The sequence below is a fragment of the Microtus pennsylvanicus genome, chromosome 13 (assembly GCF_037038515.1).
Source record: "Microtus pennsylvanicus isolate mMicPen1 chromosome 13, mMicPen1.hap1, whole genome shotgun sequence".
Taxonomy (NCBI): domain Eukaryota; kingdom Metazoa; phylum Chordata; class Mammalia; order Rodentia; family Cricetidae; genus Microtus; species Microtus pennsylvanicus.
The window spans coordinates 12,870,896-12,887,425 of NC_134591.1; the positions used below are offsets into that span (position 1 = coordinate 12,870,896).

The window sequence follows — 16,530 nt, forward strand, 5'->3', positions numbered from 1 at the left end:
ATTTTGAATATATAGACTGCATTTCAGAATATTGCTTTTTCTGTTCTGTAAGCATGGGAAGTCCTTTCATCTGCTAGTGTCTTCCTCAGTTTATTCTTTCCTTTCTGTGTTTCTTTTCATTGAGATTGTATATTATCATAACATTTTCCTTTTCTTTCTTCCATCCACATCCTCCCTTACATCCCTTCCTTTTCTTGCTCAAATTCATGACCTCTTTTTTCAGTTGTTACTATATGCATATATGTATTTTTATATACATTTATATTTTTAAATATAACTATTTGAGTCTATATAATATTACTTGTATGTATGTTTTCAGGGCTGACTCTTGGCACTGAGCAACCAATTGGTGTACTCTTTGCTGTGGATGGTCACCTCCACCACTCTCAGCTTTCCTTAGTTGGCTGTAGTTCTTGTAGAGTGGAGGCCTCATGGACTTTGCTTTTCCCATTCAGTTTAGCATGTGTGTTAGTGTCCTTCTTCAGCTCATGTTTAGGCAGTCATGTTGTTCAGAATTTATGGGTAAAGCTTCTTATGTTACTAGGAGAAACAATCTCACAGCAGTGTCCCTGATCCTTTGGCTTTTACAGTAGTTGGCTCTTATAGTAGTTCTGCCCTATCTTCTGCAATGTTTCCTGAGTCTTCATTGTAGGAGTGTTTTGTAGATGTATCCATTGGGACTGGCTCCACAAATCTGCATTTAGATGGCTATAGTTTTATATACTATTAATGCCTATTGCATAGATAAGTTTCCTCAATAAGTGGTAAACACTATATTTATCTGTGGGCATAAAGACAAATGTTTATAGATTATAGTCAGGGACTATGCTTGTCTAGATTCTCCTCCTATGACCGTGATTTCACCAACACTGAGTAATGGTTTCTAATTCCAAGCATGGTCTTTCTCTTGTCTTTAGTCCAGTTAGAGAACAGTTGTTTACTATCAAGGTGTGTGTTCTGCTATTGCATCTGCAGGGTTATTATGCCATGTTGGTCATTGATGTAATTCGTAAGTATCATAGTTTGATAGAACTGTTGATTGTCTCTGTCCTTTGGAAGCTTTCATGGCCCCTTCTGATACCATGCAAGCTTGTCCTCAGGGAGGTGACATTCAGGTCAGTTTGAGCTCTAAGGCCTCTGGTCATTATTGCATGATGTTTCAGCAGTAGAAATTTACCTTCCATCACTATAGGTCAATTAAGGGCAAAAGCAATAAGTGGTATGTTTTGGGTTTCTCTTAGATAGCGCCTGCCAGCAATATAAATGAAAGTTACTCATGTCTGGTATTGGGGTTTTTCTCAGGTAGTCTTTGGCCTTTGAAGGGATTTCCGTCATCTCTAAAGAGAAAAGCTCATTAAAATTATAATTTGTACATTGAGTTGTGTGCATTGTAGGATTTTTTTTCTAGGTAAGTTAGTATTATATCTTGTGAGTTTTTCAGCCACATTGTTATTTTACTTCCCTCTGTCCATGTATTTACATCCATCCTCTTTTCTTAAGGTACCCCACCTTTTCCATTTTCCCTACCCCACCTTTTCCATTTTCCCTATCTGATCACTTGTATCATGCCATTCCCTTTTATCCTTTTCCCACCTTCTGTATTTTCCTATCTCCTGTTTTTCCAAGGAGCCTGTACTTTTCCCTCTTCATGATCAGATTACTTCTATCTTGCTATTCTCATCTCTATTGCTCCCCAACTCCCATAACCCAATAATAGTCCCTTTTTACATTACTGGTTTCTTTATGTACTCATATCTTAAAATGTGGAGCTAGGAACCTCCAATAAGGAAATGTGACATCTGTCTTTTGTGTCTGGATTACCTCACTTAATTTATCTTTTCTAATTCCATCCATTGGCCTGCAAAGTTTATGATTTTGTTTTTCTTTACTACTGAATAGTATTCCATAGTGCGTATGTACCACATTTTCATTCTTCTTTCTTGCTGTTATGAATAGAGCAGCAGTAAACATGACTGGGCTAGCATTGGTGGAGTAAGATGTTTAGTGTTTTAAACATACATTGAGAAGTGGTTTGTCTGGATCATATGGTAGACTTATTTCTAGCTATTGTGAATCAGTGACTGCACCAGTTCGAAATCCCACTAATAGTGAATGAGGGTTCCCTTTTCCTCGCACCTTTTTTAGCATTTGTTGCCAGTTGTTCCACTGGTTGTTTGCCATTCTTCTTCTTCTTTTTTTGGGGGGGGGGGGAAGACAGGGTTTCTCTGTAGCTTTGGAACCTGCCCTGGAACTAGCTCTTGTAGACCAGGCTGGCCTAGAACTCACAGAGATCTACCCACCTCTGCTTCCCGTGTGCAGGGATTAAAGGCGTGCGCCACCACCACCCACCTTCGTTTGTCATTCTTACTGATGTAAGATGAAATCGTAAAATAGTATTGATTTGCATTTTCATAATGGCTAAGGGTGATGTACATTTTTAGAGATATTTTGGCATGTTGTATCTTTATTTTCTTCTAATTCTAGGTATTTTTTTGTTTTTAGTTTTCTTGATTTCCTTAGTATCTCCATTTCATCATTGAGTAGTGTGTTGTTTTAATACCCATGACTTTGAGTTTTTTGTTTTTTTCTTGAAATTGATTTGTATTATTTGTAGTCAGAATACAAGAAGTTATTTGAATTTTCCTGTATTTGTTGAGACTTGCTTTGTATATGATCTCTTTTAAAGAAAGTTCCATGTAATCCTGAGACAAATGTGTTTTCTGCAGTGTTTGGGTGGCAAGTTCTGTAAATGTCTGTTAAAACCATTTGATTTGTGATGCCATTTAAAGCCTCTGCTTCTCTATTTTTTGTTGGAATGAACTACCAGAGCTACTGGTAGTGAAATCATGCAGTATTTCTGTGTTAGGGTTAATCACTGTTACGTTATGTCCGACATTTCTGGTTCTTCCAGTGACAAATAGATGGATTTTCCTTACTTACTTTTTCCCTCCCTCCCTCCCTCCCTCCCTCCCTCCCTCCCTTCCTTTTTTTAATACAGTCTGCTGGCTAGTCTATCCTTTGGGAAATTGAGACTAAATAATATTTGAAATTATTATTGAAAAGTGTGTTCCGTTTGTTGATTTTGTAGTGTCTCCTGTTTTGCTAATGATTCTTTCACAAATGTATTGTCTTTCTCCTCCTGTAACTTCTGTCTACTGTTTGCTAATGATTCTTTCACAAATGTATTGTCTTTCTCCTCCTGTAACTTCGGGATGTCTCTAGTGGTTGTGTTCACCACTCTCTTGAATCTGAAGAATTTCTTATTAGATCCTCTGTAGAGTTGGCTTGATGTTCATTGATCTTTTTGCCTGTTTTTATTATGAATTTAATATTTAATTTCTCCCCCAGTCATAATAGACAGATTTACTGGGTATTGTAGCCTGGGTTGGTTCTTGTAGTATTTCAGAATATGCACTGCATCTTTCTATGTTCTTCTGACTTTCTATGTTTCAGTTTAGGGATCATTTGTTATTGTGTGGGTCTGTGTTTTTTTATGACTTGATGGTTTTCTATTTGTAGCGCTTTATATACTTATATTTAGTGTTTTAACTGTAGTATAACTTGAGGTTTCTTTTTCCAATTGCTTTTAAAAATGCTTTTTATATGTAAATAAGCCCATGTTTCTCTAGGTTTGGGATTTTTTCTTTCTACAGTTATCTTCCTTTAGAATAAATTTTCCTCTTAGTTTCATGCCAGTAATTCATTGATTTATTTCTATTTATTTATTTATTGTTTTTTTTTCCTTTCTTCTACTTCAAATTCCTAAGTATTGATTTAGGACTTCATGCATGCTAGGCATGTGTGCTTTCAATGATCCACATCTCCAATTGATTTGCTTTTCAGTATGTCCCAAAAAGTTCCCCTGTTCTGTTCATACTTTTAAAATTTTATTATTTTCTTTCAGTGTACCAAGTCTTCTACTTTGTCTTAAAAAGATTTCATTTGATTTGTTGAATTTTTGATTTCCACCATCATTTTATTTGGTGTTTCTTAAATATTTGTCTTTATTGAATTATATTCTCATATCCTGTATTAGCTTCCCTGTTCTCTATTCAGTTGTCTTTGTTCTCTTGTAATGCATTCAAATTTATTTATATCATCTTTCATTTTTGTAAACATAATTATCATTCTTTTGATTTGTTTGTGTATAATTATCTGATCTTTTATCAGAGGATATTGCTCTGGAATTGCTCAATTTTAGAGTGGAGAAAAATATATAGCTCAATAAAAATAATAAAAAAAAAGAAGAAAGAAATGGCTCAAATGAAGGCTGTACCTTGGTGCTATTCAGAATCTACGTGGAGAGCTGAGTATATTGCTCACCGGCAGAGTACTTATTTATCTTGATTTTAGAAGGCCCTGGATTCAATCCCTAGTATTGACAAAACAAAACAAGCTGTAAAACAAAAAGACATTTTAATGGTTGCCAATTTTATTCTTGTGAGGTACATCAACATTCCAGACTCTAAGATATTATAATCCCTCTTTAGCTAATGAGTGAATGGGGAAAATATAGATTTGTGTATTTATTAAGAAGCAAATATATGTGACAGACATTATTTTACTGACAGGAGTAGATAGAATCAATGGCTAAGATGAACTGGCTGTTTGTTATTACCTGTATTATAATTTGACCCAAATAGTCTAGGTCCAGTTTGTTACCTGCAAGATGCCATAATCAAAAGAAAGCTATAAAGAGCCAAAAAGAAAGACTTTGGCCTTAGTCATTAGAAAAATGCCAGAGAACTGCCAGGTTTGAATGGCAAAGATTTTAAAAAACTTGCAATATGTATTGCTGTGGGACTAATAGTCCCAGGACCCAAAGAATTACATTCAAGCTGCAAAACTGTATAGTGCTCCCTTCGTTGTTGCTTCCAGAAACTGTTGGGGAATATTATTTTTAGGTGTGTGACTTTTGTTTACGCTGTATTTGTTTAATTCTTCGAAACTGTATTACTGTGCCTGTGGTTCTAATAAAGAGATAAATGGCCAGTAGTGAGGCAGGAGCAAGGATAGGCGGGGCTGGCAGGTAGAGATTATAAATAGAAGGAGAATGAGGTGCAAGAGAACAGGGAGAGATGGACATCAGGAGCCAGCCACTCAGCTACAGAGCAAGCCATGAAGAAGCAAAAAAAGATATACAGAAAAGATAAAATCCCAGAGTCAAAAGGTAGTCAGGATAATTTAAGTTAAAAAAAAAAAGATGGCAAAAAACCAGCCAAGCTAAGACTGGGCATTCATAACTAAGAATAAGTCTCTATGTGTGATTGATTTGGGAGCTGGGTGTCTGGCCATTCAAAGAATCAAGAGTAAAATGTCACACAACAAGAAGCTGAGATTTACATCTGCCCAGTACTGAGCTACTACTAGTGGATACATCCCAAAGTGTGAACCTATTGCAGCTCTTTGAAACTATTTGCCATTCAAACTTGGCAGTTCTATTGCATTTTTCAGTGACCAAGGCCCATAATCTTTCTCCTTTGGTTCTTTGTAGTTTTCTTTCTTTAACCTTAGCTCTTTGCCTGCTTTTCTTCTTCTGCTTTTGCTCTCTTTTCCATTGCTACAGTTCTCTACCTGAGCTCTGGGACTTCTCAGAAGCCTTTCATCATATTGCATCAGTCACATTTGTCCTCATGGAAATGCAGGACTATGTATATCAATCCCAGACTGAGGTGTTGTCACAGAAGTCTTGTACAGGCAGTTTGAAACAGTTGTAGTTCAAACAATCTTTTTATGAGCGAGAGTTATGCTTTAGTAGTAAGCAATATGGTTTCCAGAACACAGATATGGCTACTTCATTGGAGTGTTCAAAATGTGAGTGCTCCATGAGCTCTTTGGGATGGCAGCAGAGGTTCCTAGGAAGAGTCCTACAGCAGTCAGTTGGAGTTAAATTGCCCTGGCCCATAACATCTTAACACATTTAAAGGAAAAAGAAATAAAATGGAGTAAATAGAGCTCAGGGTGATGGATTACACCTGTAAAAACAGGAAGAGATGAGTTTTTCATCATTTTATGCTATATAGTGATTTTTGTGGCCAGACTGGGCTATTTGAGACCCTGTCTTAAGGGAAAAAGGAAGGATGGAAGGAGGGAGATGAACGGAGTGCTTTTAGTAATGGCTTATTATTTAACAAGAATTTGACAGTATTAAACTGTTTTAACAATGTTTAATTTCTGTTCTGCTTCCTCAAGATGGTGTGAATTCTTCTAGTTTTTATTCTCTCAAAAGGAAGATAAAGTCCTGTGATTTAGATTTATTTTTTTTAAGATCAACAAAGCTGTGTACATGTAAATGTAAAATATAAAGCTTGCTAGCTGTAGTGGCACATGTCTTTAAGAGTAAGGCAAATCTCTGTGAGTTCTAGGCTAGCCTTTTATAGAGAGTTCTAGGACAGCTAGCGCTACATAGAGATAACCTGTTTCCAAAATAACAATAAAACCAAACTAAATAAAAAAAAATAGAAATAGTGATTATTTCTTTGAGTTTTAAAATAACATTTTTTTTTTCCTTTAGTAGTGTGTATGTGAGTGGCAAATGCCAGCCACAGGATGTCTTACAAGGATAATTTGTAGGAGCTAGTTTTCTCTTTAAATCATTTGCTTCTCAGGGACAGAACTCAAGTCTTGAGCTTTAGTGATACTTACCTTTACTCTTTGAGGCATCTTACTAGCCCTTGTAATTAAAAAAAAAAAAAAAAGACTTCCTGTCTGTGAGTGTAGCCACGAATGTTCTACATGACTTTACTTATTTCTAAATTTTGATGGACCTACCTAAAGACAAAAAACAACATCAAACCCCAAAAAATAAAGGCCCCAAAGCACACTATTTTTCTGCTTTCTAAGGTATTAGGAGATAAAGGAGAAGTTCTGCTTTTTTTTTTTTTTTTTTTTGTAAAGCTCAAATGGATCAGAGTTGACTTCTTGGCTGTTTCTTGGGTACATTGTTTCAGAAACAATAGAGCCATCGCAGGCTAGAGTTTTTCATCCTTGGCTTTGTGGTTATGAACTTTGAGATTTTGAGATCCTGGGCAAGCTATACCTTTCTACAGTCCTTTCAGATGAAATGGCATCTGAGGACACTTGTCACTTTCATAGGATAAAATGAGATGACATAATTAAAAAAGAATATATATTACTTGCCCTACCTTAGGCATTGGACAAATTTAGTTGCCACTTGTGATAATATTATAGAAAAACAAGGCAAAGAAAATCTATAGACTGTAATGATACTCTCTAGCATAGTCTTGGAGTAGTTTGATGAGATAAATTTTGTTTTGTAGTTATCCTTGGAAGAAGAAGTGCAGTTTGCACATAGCTGCTTATAATGTTTCTTCTGTCTGTCTATCAAAGATTGACCAAGCAATGAAAATTGCTTGTTTAGGAGTCAACTACTTAGGAAAAGGAATGTATTATTTTCAGGAAATATTCCTCTTTCTTGTCAGTAAGACCTTGCTGTGTGAGGCACCTGGATGGAAATTTTGGCATATGCCATACCCAGGAGATAGTTTGTATGATTTTTAAAAATTATTTTATTTCTTATGTATAAGTGTTTTGCTTGTATATGTGTTCATGTGTGCCTGGTGTTCATGAAGGCCAGAAAGAGGGTGTTAGTTCTCTGGAACTGGAATTACACATGTTGTGAATAACCCTTTCTACGACTTAAGCTAAAACTTAACTACTTTATTTATTTATTTATTAAAAATTTCCACCTCCTCTCTTCCTCCCTCTCCAGTCCTAAGAGAAGTCAGGGTGCCCTGCACTGTAGAAAGTCCAAGGCCCTCCTCCATCCCTCCAGGTCTAGGAAGGTGTGGATCCAAACAGTCTAGGCTCCCCAAAAGCCAGTACATGCAGTAGAATCAAAACTCATTGCCATTATCATTGGCTTCACAGTCAGCCCTCATTGTCAGCCACATTCAGAGAGTCCAGTCTGATCAAATGCTCATTCAGTCCCAGTCCAGCTGACCTTGGTGAGCTCCCATAGATCATTCACACCATCTCAGTGAGTGACCGCACCCCTCGCGGTTCTGACTTCCTTGCTCCTTGCTCCTGTTTTCCCTCCTTCTGCTCTTCATCTGGACCTTGGGAACTCAGTCCAGTGCTCCAATGTGGGTCTCTGTCTCTATCTCCATCCATTGCCGGATGAAGGTTCTATGGTGATATGCAAGATATTCATCAGTGTGGCTATGGGAGAAGGCCAGTTCAGGCACCCTCTCCTCTGCTGCCCAAGGACCTAGCTGGGGACATCCCCTTGGACACCTGGAAACCCCTCTAGAGCCAAGTCTCTTGCCAACCCTAAAATGGCTCCCTTAATTAAGATATCTTCTTCCCTGCTCCCATATCCACCTCTCATCCATCTCAACCATCTCATTTCCCCAAGCTCTCCCCAATCTTCCCCTTCTCCCTTCTCTCTCCCTATCTCCCTTTACCCCACCCCACCCACCCCAAAACTTAAGTACTTAAACTAAAATTTTAAACATAAGCTAAATCTTCACATACTGTCTAGAATAGATATGGAGAGAGTGGATAACTTTTTCTTGTTCCTGATTTTGGTGGAATTGCTTTGAGTTTCTCTCCATTTAATTTGAATTTGGCTACAGGCTTGCTGTAAATTGCCTTTATTATGTTTAGATATGTCCCTAATCTCTAATCCCTCCAGGACTTTTATCATGAAGGCATATTGGATTTTGTCAAAGGATTTTTCAGCTGCTTAATGAAATGATAATGTGTTTTTTTTCCAGTTTATATATATGGTGTATTACATTTACTGATTTTCATATGTTAAACCATTTCTGTCTTTCTGGGATGAAGGCTCTTTGATCATGATGAATGATCTTTTTGATATGGCCTTGGATTTGCTTTGCAATATTTTATTGAGTATTTTTGCATCAATATTTATAAGGGAATTTGGTCTGTAATTCTTTCTTTGTTAAGTCCTTATGTGGCTTAGGTATCAAGGAAACTGTAACCTCATAAAATGAATTTGACAATATTCCTTCTGTTTCTATTTTGTAGAGTAATTTGAGGAGTGTTAGTGTTGCTTCTTTGAAAACCTGATAGAATTCTTCACTCAACCATTTGTCATGGGGCTTTCTTCGATTGGGAGACTTTTAATGACTGCTTCCATTTCACTAGAGGTTATAAGTCCACTTAAATTGTTTATTTGATCATGACTTAACTTTGTTAAATGGTACCTGTTGAGAAAATTATTCATTTCTTTTAGATTTTACAATTTGGAGTATAGGTTTTCAAAGTCTTTTTAAAGGATACTCTGGATTATTTTGGTCTGTTGATATGTCCCCGTTTTTGTTTCTGAGTTTATTATTTAGGATATTCTCTCTCTGCTTTTTAGTTACTTTAGATGAGGATTTATCTATCTTGTTCATTTTCCCAAAGAACCAACTCTTTGTTCCACTAATTTTTTTTTTGTATTATCCTGGTTACTATTTTATTGATTTCAGTTCTTACTTTCTTGCCATGTACTCTTCTTAGCTTACTTTTTCTTCTAGAACTTTATAATATGTTGTTAAGTTGCAAGTATGAGGGTTCTCCAATTTTTTTTTTTTTTTTTTTTTGGCTAGGCATTTTTGCCTATGAACTTTCCTGTTAACACCTCTTTCATTGTTTCCCATAATTTTGGGTATGTTGTATATTCATTTTCATTGAATTTTATAAAATCGTTAATTTTAGTCATGACCCAATATTTTTTGAGCAGAGAGTTGTTCAGTTTCCATGAGTTTGTACGCTTTCTGCCCTTGATGCCCAGTTTTAATCCATGGTAGTCTGATAGGATGTAAGGAGTCATTTTAATTTGCTTGTATCTATTGAGATTTGCTATGTTCCAAGTATGTAGTTAATTTTAGAGTGAGTTCCATGAGGTGCTGAGAAAAGGTATTTTTTTTTTCCTTTGGGTAGATGTTCTATAACTGTCTCTTAGGTTCCTTTGTTTGATAAAGTCAGTTAGTTCCAGCATTTCTCTCTTTAGTTTTTGTATTGATGGCATGCCAGTTGGTGAGAGTGAATGTTGTAGCTTCTCACTCTTAATGTGTGAGAGGGTCAATGTGTGATGTAAGTTGTAGTCGTGTTTCTTTACAAAAGAGGGTGCCCTTGTGTTTGGGGCATAGATATTAAGAATGAAATGTCATTTTGGTGGATTTTTCCTTTCATTGGAATATGCAATATTCTTTCCCCCCTCTTTTGAACAATTTTGGTTTCAAGTCTATTTTGTTAAATATTAAAATGACTATACCAGTTTGCTTCTTAGTTCCATTTACTTGGGATGTTTTTTTTCACAAATTTTAACCTGATATGATGTATATCTTTGTTGTTGAGGTATGGTTCTTGAATGGTCCTATATTTGTATAATTTTTCTTAATCTGTGTCTTTTTGTTGGGAATTTGAGGGCATTGATATTGAGCAATGACAATGTGAGTTAATTCCCTTTATTTTATTATTGTTGCTGGTGGTTGAAGTGGAATGTCCTTCTGTGTGCCATGAGTATGTTTTATTACTATTGCTCACTAAAGAAGTTGCCTTGGCCTAAGGCAGAGCAGAATATAGCTGGGCGGGAAAGCCAACCTGAATACAGGGAAAAAGAAGTCAGAATCTGGGAGATGCCAGCAGCCACCTGGGAAACAAGAAAGAAAGATGTGAGGAAACAAGCCATGAGCCTCGTGGAAAAAATGTAGACTAATAGAAATGGGCTAATTTAAGGCGTAAGAACTAGTTAATAATAAGCTTGAGGTAATAGACCAAACAATTTGTAATTAACATTAAGCCTTGGAGTGGTTATTTAGGAACTGGCGGGCAGGACAGAAACCTCCAGTTACAGGTGGTAGTAATGATGGTAGTGTGTGTGTGTGTGTGTGTGTGTGTATGTATGTATGTATGTATGTATGCACACGTGTGTGTGTGTATGCACACGCGCGTGTACATGCTACCCTTCTTTTGGTTTTATTGATGTGAGAATATTTATTGTCTTTGTTTTCATGGGTGTACTTAACCTCCTTGGCTTTGAGTTTTCTTTCTGTATGGGTGGATTTATAGATGGATATTATTTATATTTTACTTTATAATGGAATGTCTTTTTTGTTCATTTATGGTGAATAAGAGTTTTGCTGGGAATAATAATCTGGGCTGGCATCTGTGGTCTCTTAATCTGCAGGACATCATTGCAAGCCCTTCTGGCTTTTAGACTCTCCACTGAAAAGTCAGGTATAATACTGATATATCTGTTTCTCTTGTAGCTTTTAATACTCTTTCTTCTTTCTGTATGTTTAGTATTTTAAGTATTATGTAGCAAGGGTACTTTCTTTTCTAGTCCAATCTTTTTGGTGTTTTGGTTGCTTCGTGTTCCTTCATAGGCATCTACTTCATTAGGTTAAGAAAATTTTTGGTTAAGGTATTTTTGTTGACTTCCTCTGCTCCTACTATTCTTACTTTGGCCTTTTCATATATCCCAGATTTTCCTGATGTTTCATATCAGGAAATTTTTTAGATTTAACTTTTTTTTGATCAATGTGGTTATTTCTTCTATTTTCACTTGAGATTCTCTCTTTCATCTCTTGTATTTTATTGGTGACGGCTGCCTCTGTAGTTCTTTTTTGCATTGCTACATTTTCTGCTTCCAGGATTCCCTTAGTGCTTTGTTTATTACTTCTATTTCCATTTTCAGGTCTTGAATAGTTTTATTTGTTTCCTTCTGTTTCTTTGTTTTTTCTTGTCTTTCTTTAAGACATTTATTCATTTCCTCCAATTGTTTTTTTGTGCTTTCCTTGATTTCTTTAACGGATTTATTCCTTTCTTATTTAAGGACCTTTATCATCTTTATAAAGTTGGTTTTAAGGTCTTTTTTTTTATATACTTCAGTTATGTTTGAACATTGAGGACCTGCTGTGATAGGATGGCTGGGCTCTGGTGGTGACATATTGCCCTAGTTGTTATTGATTGTGTTCGTATGCTGGTGTGTATGTATCTGGGTTTGAGCTGATTATAGCTCTAGGTGCTGATTTCAGCTTCTGTCTTGCTTGTGTGGGAGTTTTGTTCCATGGTTTCTGTTTCCTCTCTGAATTTTCCAAGACTGTTTTGGCTGAGTGTTGCCTGTTTCTCTGGTCTGCTGGACTGGTGTGTTCATTGGGAAATGCTTGTTGGTGTTGGGTATTTGAGTAATGGAAGACCAGGGGGAGATAGTCTGAGGGGATCCATAGGAAGCTTAAACAAGAGGACAGGAAAATTGCCTATGGCATTTTGTCACAATGCTAGGGGCAACCCTGAGAAGTTGGTCTACCGTAAGACAGAGGTGGGAATGTCCATGGTTTTCTGGCAGACTTTGTGTATGGTTAGCCACTGCCAGGGTTGGGGGCTGGGACGTAGAGATTCAAAGGGAAGGGAAGGGCAGTGGGGAATGATCTGTAAAATCCATAGACCCAGAGAATTGGGTCTAGGGAAACAATGAGGTTTGTTCTTAGTTTGAGACAAAGTTCCATCCATATGTAAATGGATGAAGATTTTCTTCTAAGAGTGTTGGGTTACTTCTGCTTGGAACCATTTCTTTATTAACCTCAAATCTTCAGTGGTTCAGTCTTTAGGTAGTAAACCTTGGGTTTATAAGATTTTTTTCTTTGACTGAAGAGTCCCATCCCTCTACCCCAATTCTGTCCTTTCAATTCAAATATTTACCTTTAATATGAGCAATCAGTCTTTTCAAATTAATAATTACTTGTGATAGAACTTGTTTCTAAGATAAGATGATCTGTAGTTGCTAATTGTCTAGAATTCTGGAAAGAAAATAAAGCGTTACTATAAAACTCTTAAGCATTTCTTACTGAAGAATGCCATAGGAGGACCTGAAGAGATGACTTAAGAATACTTGTTGCTCTTCTGGAGGACTTTTTGGTAGCTTGAAAGTCCAGCTCTTCAAGGGCACCTCCAGTATTCAAGGAGGAAGTCCACAGTAAAACGAAACTGAGCTTAAGGGTTGTTTATCTGAAGAGTATGGAATGAATTGGCACACATGTTGTTTGAGTCATGTTCTTTATTGTTCTGCTTCTTCTTCTGTCCTCTAATTTTCTTTCTAAGTTCTAATTCTTTATAGTTCTTCCTTGTTTCAATTCTGCTTCAACTCTCCTTCGCTTCTCTACCTAGCTTAAATACATTTTTACAGGAGGTTTGGAGTAATAGGAAAAAAAATTACAGGAATTACATCTCATTGGTCATAGCATATTCCTTGGGTAAATGATCAAGAGTCAGGCCATTTATCTTTGCAATGCAAGGTTTCAAAGTTTGACTGTGATCAGAGGCTGGGCGCACATTGGCCAGAGACAAGCTGAGAGACATAGGTTTTTCACTTAACAAGTGAAAAATTGGCATGCTTTTTTTTTTAGGTTGCTTTGTGTTAATAACCTTTGTTAGACATCTGCATCTCTGATCTTGTGCATATTCGTAAAGTTGTTTTTTTTTTTTTAAATGATGATCCGTTTACAGAAACATTCTAGTTTGAACTTGCTCTGAGGTAAAAATGAGCTAAATCGTGAATAGCTTGTTTAGACTGGGGAGAAATTGTTACTTTGTGTGTATATGTGTGTGTTAGTCTGAGTAAAAGGAACAAAGCAGTCTTTTAAGTGTTTTATAGTCCTTGTGGGACAATAGATCTAGTTATGAAACATCCTAGTATATTTTCTATATATCAAAATTGTACAGTTTAATGAGAAGTCTAACCACCCATGGATATATGTGCCCATAAGATAGAAATGCAATCATGAAATTACATATACACAATTACATGAGATTATACACTGTAATGTAGGTATTGAAGAGACACTATAGCTGCTTTTGCAGATGCAAAATTACAGACAGGAGCAATAGTTTTCAGAGTCTTTGGTCCCACAGTCCTTTCTCGGACGGGATTCTCTTCCATCAGAGAATCATTCTTCTGGTTGGTTGACATCTGAACACATTTGTTACCTTCTGTAACTCCCATAGCCTCCAATAAGGACTGGAGTTCATTTCTCAATACCGATATCATGAAGCTCATAAGTGTCTATAAATTTCAGTTCTGAGGAATCTAGCATCCTCTTCTAGAGTTTATTGTTAGCCACATACTGGACATTCACTCACACAGACATACAAACATTATGCATATAAGTAAAAATAAGTCTTTTGAAAAGGAATTCAAAAAGGGAAATAGGTCTTTTTTTCTGAAAAGTGTTTACTGATGGGAGAGCTGGACTTGGGGTCCTAAGAGTGGGAGAGTGTACACTGCAACTTGCCTGGGTAGCACATTAGAGCTTGCCCTGCCCCCCCCCCCCCCCCCCCCCATCTAACATTGGTGAGGGAAAATGCCCCGCCATCCCTCACCCCAACTCTTTGCCAACTGCTCTAGGCAGGAGAGGAGGGAGTACTGGCTTTGAACCTCACTAACTGCAGCACTTGGTAGAGCAGAGAGTGGGCCCTGCACCATGCCTGGGCAAAACAGTAGAGCTGGCTATGGTGGGATGGGTGTGGTAAGCCAGCCACAAGGGCATGAGAGCAGGAGAATGGCCCTGCTTCTTATAGCCTGCTGCAGTGGATGGATGAGCTAGTGTTATGTGTGTGTGTGTGGGGGGGGGGGGGGTTGCGGCAAGGGTGGCAGTATTGGAGAGCTCTCCCTGGCAGACTGATCAACCAGGCCCAAAACCAGGGCTATGAATTGCCCCAACCAAAAATCCACCTTACCTATAAATTTTTGGAGCATGTGAAGGAGTCAAGATATCCACGACACAAGGCACCAACAGGATTTTAGGATATTCAGGAGGAGTCCCAGTAAGGGTCCACTACCAATGGTTTAACAGAACAAAGGCTGCTATCCAGACTATTAACAACTCATTGCAATTGCAATAAACACTTAAAAGTAAAGATGCATGGACAAAAGGATATACTGTGAGGGTCATTGTGTCAAACTACAGTTTCTACATTGAGACTTCTTTATTTGGTGTTTGTTTTTCTTTTAAAGTATATTTTAAAGTATATTTTATTGGGGGGAGGTTGCAAGGACAGATCTGATATAAAGGGATGTGGAAATGAATGGAATCAGGATGCATTGATGTTAAATCCACAAAGAATCAATAAAAAGTTTTAAAAAATTCCTAGCACTTTGGAGTCAGAGGCAGGTGGACCTCTGTGAGTTCGAGCCTATTCTAGGGGTTCTAGGACATCTCAGATTGTTACACAAAGAAACTCTTGCTGGGAAAAGATTGTAACTTACTTTAAGACAAAATGAATTTCACAGTAGTTGAATTTTATTCTTATTTTACAAAAGTTTTAAGAAAACCCTCATGTATCATACAAGAGAAGAATCTCTTTTGAATAAAAATATCTTTTAATGTGGATCAGTTATTTCATTTTAGTTATTGAAAAGTTAAATTGACTTTTTACTATGGAATAAATGCTGCAGACTATGGTGTAGATGCATTGAATTTTGAATACTAAAGAGCCAGCAAAATCTTATATTCATTTCTTCATAAACATTTCCTTGAAGATTTAAAGGAAATTTTATAGCCATAGGAATCATATAGATTTGCGAGAATAATTTGCCTTTGCCTAACTTTAAATAATTAGTAAATCTGTGTGAATTTGGTGACTGGTCTTTTATTTGAACAGCTTGCTCTAGGGGATATTGGCCAGGATGTGGCAAGGGTCATAGGAGGGAATGATAAACAAGTGAACAGAGGCACATTGTTTTATCTCTTGCAAAGTAATTAAAAATAAGTATTAAGTAAAGATTCTTAAATTTAAATATGCCATAGATCAATGTGCTAATGGAAAAATATATCACAATTCTGTTATAAAAGTAAACAAGCTCATCTGACTGAAGTTAGTTATTATAGATGGAGAACCTAGCATCTATAAAATGTTTTTCTATTATATGAGTTATCTCACCTCTTTTGAGATTCATGCATCAAGTTAGCTACCTTTTGGGAAAGTCAGTTAAAATAAATGCTATTGTCAGCTGTAACACGAGGGGCTGGCCTGCTTGTTTGGGTTTCTGTGCCGCCCGCTAACCCACAACTGTTTAGCCCCTATCAGCTTAAAATTTATAAAGACCTATGTATGATTTTCTTTGGGGCTAAACAGATGTGGGGTACCCGGCAGGACAAAAACCCCAACAAATAAGCAGGCCTGGCCCTTTATGTTACAGAATGGAGCCCATGTGTATAACTACATCCACAGAAAGCCTGAGAAAGCTTGGAAAAGACTAGAGTAAAACATTTCGGTTTTCAGCCATAGCAGAAGAAAAAATCTGAGCTGTTTTAAAATGCCTGCTTCTGGGCCTTCCTGCCAGGAAAAACTCTTGACTCTTTCAAGCAGGCTGTCTGGACTATGGAGCTATGGATACATTGTTGCAATTGTTGCAGCTTGCTTCCTGGCAAGAAAACGCCATAGGAGCTTTTGAATGTTGTTTATGGACACATTATTGGAGCTTGCTTCCTGGCAAGGACCTTAAAACGCCATAGAGTTGTGGCAAAAAACTTCTCTATATTCCTTAGCAATTTAAAG

At 37.0% G+C, this 16,530-nt stretch overlaps 1 protein-coding gene across 4 annotated transcripts in view; it reads left to right on the plus strand.

Annotated features, from left to right (window-relative positions):
- Positions 1 to 16,530, plus strand: part of Kdm4c (lysine demethylase 4C) — a 173,327-nt gene that overhangs the window by 28,213 nt on the left and 128,584 nt on the right. The window lies entirely within an intron of this gene.